Source organism: Lactuca sativa, chromosome 2 (assembly GCF_002870075.4).
Source record: "Lactuca sativa cultivar Salinas chromosome 2, Lsat_Salinas_v11, whole genome shotgun sequence".
Classification (NCBI taxonomy): Eukaryota; Viridiplantae; Streptophyta; class Magnoliopsida; order Asterales; family Asteraceae; genus Lactuca; species Lactuca sativa.
The window spans coordinates 86,264,896-86,277,985 of record NC_056624.2 but is presented as its reverse complement, the minus strand read 5'-3'; positions in this window follow the sequence as shown (position 1 = coordinate 86,277,985).

The following is a 13,090-nucleotide window of genomic DNA, read 5'->3' as shown; positions in this document are numbered from 1 at the left end:
TTGGGCGATATCTCCTGTCATATGTCGGGAACAACTGTTGTCGACGAACCAGGGTCTGACGACATTTCCCCGCAACTGTCCCTGCAAAATGTGCGGGTTTAATTAGATTTGGGATCCCAGGTCATTATTTTCCTGGGTGGTCCCAATGCCTTTTCAGATTGATAATTTTCGGAATTTTTAGAGGACACGGAAGATGAATTGGAGACTTGTTTGGGCAGCCATTGATAATTGGGTTTTCTAATTGTCCTGGGTGTTTTAGAGATTGAATGAGTATCAGTTTGCTTAGGGCATGTGGGTTTTCTACCGGATTTGGTTGAAGACTCACTGCTGCCTCTTGACGAAACTGATCTTGGCTTGGCCATGTTCGGTTTTGGCAAACTGCCTGGGACTTTGTGATAAAAAAAACCTTTTTATGCTTTTGAAAAATTGCTCGTTTTCTACTTCGATCATCTTTCCAATCACCATTCCAGGAACGATTTCTAGAGGACTTTCTAGTTAAAGACCTTCCTCTGGGTTCGTTCTCTCCTCTTGGAAATTCGAAATGTACAAACATACGATTTTGACAATTTCTAGCTATATGACCACTAACACCACAATTGAAACAAATTTGTTTGTTATTGTTATAACTTGTGCTACATTGATCAGATTTGTTTTCCATACTATCACACTTGCTTCTCTCACAAGAACATGAATAGGAATTAGGTTGTGAGGCAAGCGAGGGTACATTAGATGGAGAAGTCTGTGAAATTGGTGGTTTCTCAAAATCATTATCACACACATCAAAATTCTCAGCCAAATTGTTCAAACCAAACTTTTTCAAACCATTCAAAACAGTATCAGAAGTAACAGAAACACCACCACAAAAAACATTGTCATTTGAAACATTAGAAAACATATTGTCTTTATTTAAAACTAAAACTTCAGGTTTAGACTCAATTTTATTTTCAGAAATATATCCTTCAACTTCGTGCTTTGACTGATTCAAGGATTGATCTGCAGGAGAAGTAGAAATGTTAGTACTTTCTACATTAATAAATCCTCCCGAAATAAAACCCGATGGCTTACCATAAACCATAAATGGTTCATTGGCAATCTCTTCTTTGGACAGAGGCTTTTGCTGATATGAATGATTGAAGGGAGGGGGCACTTGATTATAACCTAGACCTTTTGATTGATTTTTCTTAAATTTCATGCAATGGTCTATCATATTTGCAACTACCTCACTTGAAAAATCATATTTTCTAAAATCAAAATTAGCAGTTTCAAATTTTCCCTTTAAGGATTCAATTTCAGCCACTAGTTTCGCGTTCTGTTTCACTACATAATCATAATTTTCACATTTATTACTGTAGTCTTCCTGAAGTCTCCTAAAGTCCTTAATTTTTTATTCCAATTGTGCTTTAAGTGGTTTTTGACCTTTTCTAAGTTGGTACCCTTCATATCAAAGGTCTTCTACTTCCCTTTTTAATGAGTCATTAAGTTCACGAAGAATCTTAAGGCTTTCTACTTCACTACCTAATGTTTCAATTTTCTCATGCATAGTTATAGCATAATCTATACAAGCTTGAGAGCATGATGCTAAACTTACCTCGGTTGAATTAGGTTCATGAGAAGAGGATATCATCAAAGCAAATTCCAGCTCCATCATCTTATCTTCAGCTGCCACAATCTCTGATGGGGAATCATCACAAACTTGTGCCAGGTGGGCAGTTTCGGGTCTAGACAGGTTCAGGGCTTGCATCTGATCCTCCCAGTCAAATGACTGAGCGACCATAGCCTTCTCGTTGTTCATTTGAGTACCACTTCGATTGTTTCTGACTGTAACCATTGTCCTATCATTGTTTAGTCTTTTGTCTGGCTGTGAACAATCACGAGCAAAATGCCCTGGCTCGTGGCAGTTGAAACATTACACCTTTCCCTTGTTGAACCCCACCTTCTTGTCAGAACTCATTCCCCAGTTATTCTTTCCAGTCTTTTTGGCAAATTGTTTCACCCTAAATACTGCCATAGCAATTTGCCATGTAATATCCATTTCCTCAACGTCTTCAGGGTGAATCTAATCAAGATCAGCAAATGATAGTTGAGGCGGAAGATCCCCGGCTACAAGCACATTGTAGCAGTTGACAAGCCCTGAAGCAAGTGCAAGATTCTCATCACCCTCCTTTCCCTTTGAAGAAGAAGCTCCAGTTGAGGATGAAGCAGCTTGAGCAACCACAAATGATTGATTCTGCGAGAACGGCATGGCTGATGCACAGGAAGTTGATGGAGTGGGGAAATTCTGAATCTATGCTTTCGGAGTATTAACTGATGAACCTGCAGAAGGAAGAGAAAAAGAAAAAGATGAAAGAGCATTGTTTGAAGAAATGCCAAGGTTCGCAGCTGAATATGAGTTCACATGGTTGATTTCCCGCTGATTGTCATCAATATCACACGCCTTGATGACTGCCATCACTTCAGCGAGAGAGAGAGAGAGAGAGAGAGAGAGAGAGAGAGAGAGAGACGGTTGAGATCCTTAGTCTTCTTAATGACAGCTACATTCATGTCCCAAGATTTTGGGAGAGCATTCAGTAGCTTCTTGTTTATCTCTGACTTTGTGTAGAAGATCCCAGCCATAGTCATTTCTGTATTGAGAGTTGTGAACCGCTGTAGCTATGCTTCAAGAGTCTCTCCAGGAACATAATTAAACATATTAAAACGTTGTCGCAGCATGTCTTGGCGACTCTCTCACATGTCTTCATTCCCTTCATACACCTCAATTAGGGCTTCCCACAAAGCTTTAGCAGACGTATACTCTATGAACCCTTGAGCAATATCTGGTGACAGGGCCATGGTCAAGATGGCCAATGCCTTCTCCTACTCTTCCATACTCTCAAAGTCTTCATCAGTGTAATTTTCTATCTTCTTATCAACCATTTTCCCCGCAACTGTAGTGGTTATTCTGACTGGATCCTTGATGATCCATTTCCATATCTTGAAATCTTTCATTTTTATGTACTTCTCTATTCTGTACTTCCACTCGGGAAACCCATCAGAAGACATTAACCTTGGAATTCGTGTAGTGGTGCCCATGACAGCATCAAGTTCTTGAAAATGAGTTTGACTTTTGAGTTTCCATTTTTATTGTTTAATAAATGTGAAATAAAATAAATTAATTAAGATATAAATTTTTTTTTTAAAAAATCCGATTTTCTGTCAAAATGAGTTTAGTGCCCAAAATTGGTTTGCGGCCGTAAACTCGAAGTTTGCGGTCGAAAGGGAAGATGGTCCAAAATTTACGGTTCAAAAATACGGTTGAAGATTCACGGTCCAAGGCTTTACGGGTGAAGTATACGGTCCAAGAACTTTGATGGGATTGCGGCCGTAAACAGAGATTACGGCCGTAAGCTCGAGCCGTAATCAACAAGTTTTTTATTTTCTCGATGAGACCAAAAACCCTTTTGCAGAAAAATGCGAACTTAGTCTCAAACCAATAAGAACTCGCTCCAAAATCAATTGTAGAATGCCTTTGACACTGGTTCTGCTCTGATACCAATTGTAAAGTCCAAATAACGGATCTTACCAGAGATCAATAGCAAACACAATCACCCAAAGCAATAATAGAAGCGAAAAGAGAATAAACCAAGCTTGCACATGTTTTATATCAATAAACGTCTGGTACAACTCGATGGAAAACCGTGAAAAATAATGGCATCAACAACCACAAAACGTCTGACTAACCCTCTATTTATAGGGACCACGGCCGAGAAGAGTTTACGGTCGTAAGGTGCTTACGGCCGTAAACTCATTACAACTGTAAACTAACCAAAAACACACTACTAACACACTCCCTACTATTACATCGTAAAGCCTAGACCAAACCACTAATTTGGGCCCTTCACTCTGGAATTCCAAGTCAGGGACTGGGTGATATTGAAAGTCTCTCCCTGGAAAGGAAGGATCCGCTTTGGGAAACAGGGAAAACTGAACCAGCGATACATCGGACCATTGGAGATTCTTGCCCGAATTGGTCTAGTAGCCTATAAGCTAAAGCTACCTTAAGAGCTCAACAATGTACACCCCATGTTCCACGTCTCGAATTGGAGAATCTCCTGTTCGTCGAAGAACCAGTCGAGATATTGGATACGAAAGTGAAGTGTACGAAGTAGAGCCGTATTCCGATAGTGAAAGTTCTATGGAACGCTAAACGTGGACCGGAATTCACATGGGAACGCGAAGACCAGATGACGCAGAAGTACCCTCACCTATTCTCTCATTCTTGAGTCCATCATTCAAAAGAATATCGAGACGAAATTCCCTCTAATGGGGGGATGATGTCACAACTAGCATTTTAGCTAGGAAATTCTAGGCTCATGTAAACATCATCTACTGTGATATTTATAACCTTAATTTGATATTATACATTATGAACATTCAATGACAAAATACTTAATCAATGTTCACAAGTTCAAAACCTTATTCAAAGCATCTCATATAGTCAACCAAGGGTTGAAAACCCTAAAAATCCCGGTTCAAGTTTAATATGAACTAGGATTTTCTTATTTGGCTTAATGAATTAATAAACCTTCAACTTGACAATTTTGGACCTAGGAATCCTAATTGGGCTCTAATTGGACCCACATCCATAAGATTTTAGCATTTTGGGCCATATGAACCTAGAACAATGCATCTTATCTCTAATGGGCCTTGTTGGGCCATAAATGATTTCATTTGCCCTAATGGGTTGTAAACCCTTTTAATTGGGATTCATTGGGCTGAGAACCTTAATAAGGGCCCAATGGGCCAAAAAATATTATTAGGCTTCATAAAAATCGAACAAAACCAAGAATGGGCCCAAACCATTCCATTTCCATTTCTTCTTAGCCCATTCTCAGCCCAACCTTGTACTAAAAAAAGGAAAACAAATGGGAGGATATTTGAGGTGCCACCTAATAATTACCTAATGGTTTTCTATGCTAATTACCCTTCAAATAAACAACTAGTCTCATGTCTCTAAGCACCTATCACATCTCAATCTCTCATCTCTTTTCCCTCTCTTCTTCTATCTCTTGGCCGAAACCCTCCCCTCACCTCTCTCATTTTCACTCACAAACTCTTCCAAAATCTCTCAAGAACCCCTCCTTCACCCTCTAAATTTTCGAGATTTTGGGTGTGTTTTCAAGAGAATTTTTCATCAAGATCATCATCCTTGGAAAGATCTTACATGAATATATGGTTTAACTTCTAGATTTCATCAAAAATCTCTTCATAACCCAAATCATTTCATGATCTATACTCTTGAACTTCATATAGTTCGAAAACCACCTCAAGGAGCTTACTAGGGCCGAGATCTTCTCTTCATTCTTCATCAAAAACCGAAACTTCAAAGCAAAGTGAGTTGATACCCCTTGTTTTTTTTTCGTTATGCTATGTTTTGGGGGAGGATACAAGTTGATATGTGTTAGATCTATGTATTTGTGCATTCTTATGTGTGTTTTCTAAGTTATATATTGTGATTATGTGAAGAACTTCATAGATCTTGACAATATTTGGAAACTACAACACTTTATACAACTTACCTTAAGAAAAATGTGCTAAACAAGTTAAGAATGTTGAAAACTAAACAAAATCTTGTAAAAGGACCATTTTTGACAAGAAAACAAAAATATGAAGCCTCTTATGATTATTCACGGTTTTTCAAGCACCAAAAGAGTCATTTCTGTATAAAAATGTGTTTTTATGACATTATGGTTTTAAAAAGGGCCAAAAGTGTTAAATTTCGTATATTGGGCGTTCACGGTTTTCAAAGGGCCTAAATTGAAAATTTACGAATTTTATGGACTAAATTGTCATTTAACACAACTTTGAGCCAAATAGGTAAATTTACGGTTTTAGGGGCTGAAAATGTCACTTTATTTGAATTTGGGCCTAAAATGTCATTTTTACAAAACTTGGGCCGAAAATGTCATTTTATTTAAAAAGGGGCTAAAATGTAAATTAATGGGTCAAATACATCAATTTATGGTTACTTGGGCCAAAAATGTCAACTTACATACAATTGGACTAAAGATGTAAATTTACATGCTTATTGGACCTAAACTATGCATTACATGTTTAATGGGCCTTAATGGCCCATATACATGCTTATTGGACCTATATTATGCATTACATGTTCAATGGGCCTTAGTGGCCCATATGCATGCTTATTGAACCTAGACTATACATGACATGTTTAATGGGCCTTAGTGGCCCATATACATGCTTATTAGACGTAAACTATGTATTACGTGTTTAAGGGGCGTTAGTGGCCAATACACATGCTTATTGGACCCAAACTATACATTACATGTTTACTGGGCCATAGTGGTTTTACTACATTTCTTTTGGGCCTCATACATTCATTTACATACTCGTTGGATATTTTTTTTAAACATAGAACATACAAGAAAACATTATGCAACATAATGCAATAATCGCGTAAACTCAGTCAAGGTTTTCACCCGGGTAAGGCTAACGTGGTAGCGGATGCCCTGAGAAAAAACTTGATTTGTGAGGTTAGGTGGGATTGGATTGTTATTGTTAAGGTTTTCACCCGGGTGGTACTTGATCTCGCACCCGTAATCATTTAGTAGCTCAACCCATCTTCACTGCCTCATGTTTAATTCTTTCTGATTCAAATGTGTTGGAGGGTTTTGTGGTCGGTGAAAATGGTGTACTTTGTACCATAGAGGTAGTGCCTCCAAATCTTTAGGGCGAAGACCACAACTCCTAGCTCGAGATCATGAGTGGTGTAATTTACGTCATGCGTCTTTAGCTGCCTGGATGCGTAGGCTATCACCTTTCCACGCTGCATGAGGACACAACCTAACCCTTTATTCGAAGCATTGCAGTAAACTACGAAATCTTTGGTTCCCTCTGGTAAGGATAACACTGGTGCGCTACAAAGTGCTCGCTTCAGGGTTTGGAAGGCGGCTTCTTGCTTTTCTGTCCAGTTGAAAGACACACCCTTTTGTGTCAAGGCGGTAAGTGGTTTAACTATCTTAGAGAAATTCTGGATAAACCTCCGGTAGTAGCCTACGAAACCCAAGAATTGACGAATTTCTGTTGGGGTTCTCAGCATAGCCCAGCCTTCAATGGCCTTCATCTTGGAAGGATCTACGTGAATTCTTCATTGCTGACTACATGACCCAAAAAGCTTACACTACGGATCTAGAATTTGCATTTGGAAATCTCCACGTAAAGTCTCTCAGATCTTAGGGTTTCTAAGATTTGACGGAGATATTGACCATGCTCTTCTTTGTTTCTAGAGTAGATAAGAATATCCTCGATGAAGACAATCATGAATTTATCCAGGAATGGGCGGCAGACTCAGTTCATGAGGTCCATAAATGCAGCGGGGGCATTTGTTAGACCGAAGGGCATCACGACAAACTCGTAAAGACCGTATCGTGTTCAAAAAGCAGTTTTGGGAGTATCCTCCTCCCGAACTTGGAGTTGATGATAACCGGATCTCAGATCTATCTTTGAGAAATAACTTTCTCCTTGAAGTTGGTCAAATAGCTCATCGATTCATGGAAGTGGGTATCGATTTTTGATGGTGAGTTTGTTTAGTTCCCTATAATCGATGCACATCGTGAAGGATCCGTTCTTTTTCTTGACAAACAAGACCGGAGCTCCCCAGGGTGAGAAGCTTGGTCGGATGAATCCCTTGCTCAACAGCTCGCTTAGTTGGTTGGATAACGCCTGTATTTCGGCGTGAGCTAACCTATAGGGTGATTTGGCAATTGATGTGGCTCCTAGTATTAGGCCGATTCAGAATTCGACCTGTCTTTCTGGGGGTATTCCTAAAAGGTCTTCTGGAAATACATCCGGGAAGTCACATGGCACTGGAATGTCCTAAATGATTACTTCTTCTTTGGTCTTATCCACCACATGAGCGAGGAATGCGGAGTTCTTCTTGTATAGACACTTTTGTGCCTTGATGCATGAGCTAAGACGAAGATTTGCGCCAGGTTTATCACCATATATTATTAGGGTTTCGTGATTGGGGAGATGAAGGCGAACAACCTTCTAGCAACACATACTATCAACATGGTGGGAGTTTAACCAATCCATGCCGATTATCACATCAAAACTCCTAATATTTACTTGCATCAAGTCTATTTGAAAAGAGTGATGGTTTAGTGTTAATGTGCACCCTACATAGATATCTTGGGTTGTTTCAGTTTTTCCATTAGCTATTTCCACCGTGAAGGCTTTGTTGAGCTTTTGGGGCTGTTGATTTAGTAGGTGTTTGAATTTATTACTAACGAAACTTCTCTCCGCCCCACTATCAAATAATATGCATGCGTACGAGTTGTTTAGTAGAAACGTACCAGTAACAACTGATGGGTCCTACACCGCTTCACCTTGACCCATTGTCAACACTCTTCCTGATGTTCCTGTCCCCTGATTATTTGCTTTGGAGCATTTGCGCCAGAAATGGCCGGTTTCTCCACACCCATAGAAGGTGTGATTGGCCCCAGTAATGTTGTTGTTGTCGTTGTTGTCGTTGTTGTTGTTGTTGTTGTTGTTGACGTTGTTGTTGTTGTTTGACTGTTGGTTTTCTTGTGGATAAGTTCTGCAGTATCTTACAGTGTGACCCTTTCGGTTGCAGCTTGTGCAATGCATCTCTCTACACTCTCCCTGATGGTCGAAGTTGCATTTGCTACACTTGGGTAGGATCCTTGAGTATTGCTTGGGATTATTTGGTGTGGATGAGGCTGGAGCATGTAGTTTTGTGGTAGCTTGCGTAGCATCATCAACAGTAATAGGTTGTTGTTTCTTTGATGATTCTGAATTTTGTTTTCCCTTCCGCTTGTAGTTTTTCCCCTTCTTGTTCTCACCTTCTTTTTTAAATTCCACTTCTCCTGTTTTGGCACCCTTTTTGTTTCCATGATCGTACAATTTCTTGGCTAGCCTCCTTTCACTATCATACGTCTCAGGGTTTGCTACAGTTACATTCCCTCGGAATTGTGCAGTCAATCCCCAGATGAATCTCTCGATCTTCTTCCCTTCAGATGTGATCATTCCGATACACAAGAGAGACAGCTCACTAAACCTTGATATGTATATACGCATCAATTTCATATTTTTGAACCTTGAGGTTCCACAACTCTTGTTCCATTTTCTGAATTTCTCCCCTTGGACAGTACTCAACCAACAACATTTCCTTAAGCTCCTCCCATGGCATCGTGTTCGCCATCGGGAGCGTCATGGCCTTTATGTGACCATTCCAACAAGAGAGAGCTTGATTAACGAATGTGCAGGCCGCAAACTGGACCTTGCACCCATCCGGACATCCGCAGATTTCAAACACTGATTCCACCTTCTCTATCCATCGTTTTAGGGTTATTACGCCACCCGTCCCATTGAAGGTTCGTGGCTTGGCGTTGGTGAAGTCCTTGTAGGTGCAGGTTCTTGTGGTTCCGTGGTTTGTTCCCTGATTTGTGCTTCCGGTCCCCTGCCTGTTTCCTTCTCCGTTGTTTCCGTTGCGAATCTGTGCAAGTGCTGCAGTGACCGCAGTGGACACTGTTGCTTGGAATGCGACTGCGTTTACTTCTGGTGGAGTCGGTGTCATGTTGTTTCTGCAGTTTGGTCTTTGAGGCATCTTTCTGTCATAGAATGGAAAGACGTTGAGTATCTAATGTATTCAATTTCACGCTTTCTTGGTTATGGCACAATGTCAGTGATTTGGTTGTGTATAAGTGAGTGAATGCATACAATCAATATGTAGTAAAAATAATATAACACATAGCAAATCACAAACATCACGATAAGATATAGATATATCATTTCTACTAGTAATAACCATTTTATAGGTAAAATTTGCTTAAAAGGTATACACAGTACATGGGGAAACATATGATCCGACAGCATGACGACCTTATGGGTAGTGTAATCACTTAAACATATGGTCGATAGTACATAGAGTAAAACATAAAAGAGAAATCATACTGATAGTACATGATCGGTACTAGTCGCGACGGGGTGGTTCAGGTGGTGCTGACGACGAGGTAGATGCATCCTGAAGTCTAGCCAGGTGGTGCTCGGCATCCCGAAGTCGGGCTTCCAACGCTGCCTGACGCACCTGGTAGTCCCCGACGACCTCGTGTGTCATCCTTTCTATGCGCTCTATTGCGGCTCTCATGGCCACCATCTGGCCAGCGGTTTCCTGCGCCTGCTCGTCGATATCGCACGTCCTCCTCACTATCACAGGCAGGGCACGATCGGTGGGTCCACCGTGACTCAAGTCATAGTAATCCCGGTTCATACCAAATGGGGGTCGCACCCCTTGCTGTCTGCTCCATCTCCAGATGTCGTGTGCCCTTGGGGGCGTAGGTCCATTGGGGCTCATCCTGTATGGGGGCACCCTGGCAATGTACGGAGCATTGAAGACTTCGGACCCCGTGTTAGTGTCATCTGTGTCACTTTCCTCTGTCTCCTCCTCGTCCGAGTCGGCTACCGGTTCTGCCGGTCCTTCCATGGGCTCCTCTTCATGTTCTTCTTCTGGTTCTTCCTCGGGTTCTTCCTTGTGTAACGACCCGAAAATCCTACCGTAAACGACGTTAGATTCCGTTACTCGAAAAATAATTATTGTAAATGAATTTTAGTTTTTATGATAATAAGTTAAAATAAAATGAGTTAAAATGATGTTAATTAATATCTAAGAGAATTAGTTAATATATATATATATATATATATATATATATATATATATATATATATATATATATATATATATAAATTGTTTTATATAAGCCTAATGTTTAATTCAGGGTTAAAACTAATTCAAACAAAAATAGAAGGTTGGATATGAACAAAGGAGCATACGTCGAGGGTTAATGTTGTAACTTGAGAATTAAAACAATTTCAATGCTACGTAAATGTTTCCGTCCGTTTCTTTCTTGGGTTAAGCCTTTATGTAATTAACTAGGGTAACGTTACGAAAAACTAATCGTGCGTTCTTTTCCCTTCTCCTTATACGAACGCATAAAAAAATGAACCTCCCTTCTGTGCTTGTGCGACATCGACAACAAGAAGAAAAAAAACAAACCGGACGATTTGTGGAGGAAGGAAGGATCGGCGAGCAAAGAGGAAGGAGGAAGGAAGAGAGGCCTTGCTTGATCGATCCTAGAGGGGAGGAAGAGGGCTGCATTTTTGGCCAAGAATTGGTAAAAAAACATATTCTAATTTCTTTCTGGTGTTAATTTATCAATTCCTTGTTAACTGGTGATTGTTGTTGTTAGTTCTTTTCATATTTGGTGATTACAATATCATCTTCTTATTCCTAGAAACCTTTGAAGGTTCTTATGGTTTAATTTCACTTTTATTGGGTGTTTATGATGGCTCAATTGCTATCAAAATTGCTTATGAGCACCTTCAATAAGTTTATTGTTCAAATTCATATTTTGAGCAAAGTTTTGGAGTCTTAATCTGTGTTGTTGATTTCTAAAACTTAAGTTAACTTCCACCATGAATCAAATATATATTTTTCTGTGATTAAATGATGTTTTGAGTCACCCAATAAGTCTCAAAACAATCTTTCAAAGTCCTTCTATGAGTATTGGTGGTGGAAGAAATCCAAGTTTCTATTTGTGCAACTTACTTTGTTTTCCACCTAATGTTATGTACCTTGATAAGTGAGTTGTGAGTGGGATTGATATTGTTATTTTTTTTGACGTGTTACTTCTGTTGAGAGGCTAATTTTTACCCTTATAGATGTTTTTAGTGATGGCTTACTGTGTTAAGTGGTCAAAAGCCCTTGAAACCCAAAGCTAGAAAATTCACCAAAAATTATCAATCTGTCCCGGTATTGGAAAAATTATAGAAAAATCAATAGGAATCGAATTAGTGATCTTTAAATTCTCAAAGTTTCCATTTTGAGTCTAGTTTATCCATGAATTTTTCCAGAACCTTTTGGTGCTTTTAACTTAGGTGAAAATCGTCTTTTTCACCAGCTGATCAGAATTTAGCTGCATTGATAGACAGTTTTGTAAATATCATATAAAATTGTAGAAAATTTTATTTGGAACTTCAAAAGTACATTCCGAAAGGATAAAAGTATAAAATTCTTGAATATGAAATAAAAACGGAATATATACGGGTTTCAAGTGTGCTAAAACAGCTCTAAGCAGGTGGCTGTTTTGGGTCCAAAACTGAGAATTTTAATTGTTAGTTGATTTATGTGTTTGGGTTATAAATTTGTCATCCTTGGCATTATAGAACAACAATAACCTTTTTATTTAAAATGTAATAGGGGCAAGGGTGATATTTCAACCAATACAAGATTTGAAGTGTGAGTTGGTCACATTTTTGGCAAAGGTGAGTCAACTTGTGGTTTTAAAAGTACATTGTTACGAGTATCCCATATCTTAGATGGATTGTGCTGTACCTAGTTATCAAGGATGCATGTGCCCTTTTGATGATTGATTGTAATATCATTCTTATTGAAATGTTTTATATGTAATGATACCTAAGGTGTTGCATCCTAGACACTTCTATGTTCGATGTGAGATGTGATCTAGGGTCATTCTAGATCGAGTGAAGTGTATGAACATTATGTGAGAATGTTAATTCTTTTTTGAAAATTTTTGTTTAAAATGTTTTAGGACTAGCATCCTAGTATTGTATCAACTTTATAGATATGTTGTGTATGAAAGTAGTGTGTGATGTAAAATGTGATAACTTCATGAAATTACATGTTTGCATGAAAATAAACCTTACAGAGGTAATATGTTAATAAAAGAAAATTCATAATATTTACATGATTACTTGAAACGGTAAAAGTGTAACTCCTTATTTAATTAATCATTATTAAATTAGAAAAGGGGAACACACTAGCAGGGCGAAGGGTAGAAACCTAGACATAGGTAAATACCAAATCCGGATATTATGATGGCCTAGTGAGTTGAAAGATACCTATAGGAAAAAGCGCTTAAGCCAACTATGACGCCGACTGGTTTTTCTAGACAACCACTCGGGACATGGTCTTGGTATATCGGGACTGTAGTGATGTTGCTCAAGCGGTGGGACCAGCGCAAACATCACATGGGATTTGCGAGGTGTATATGTT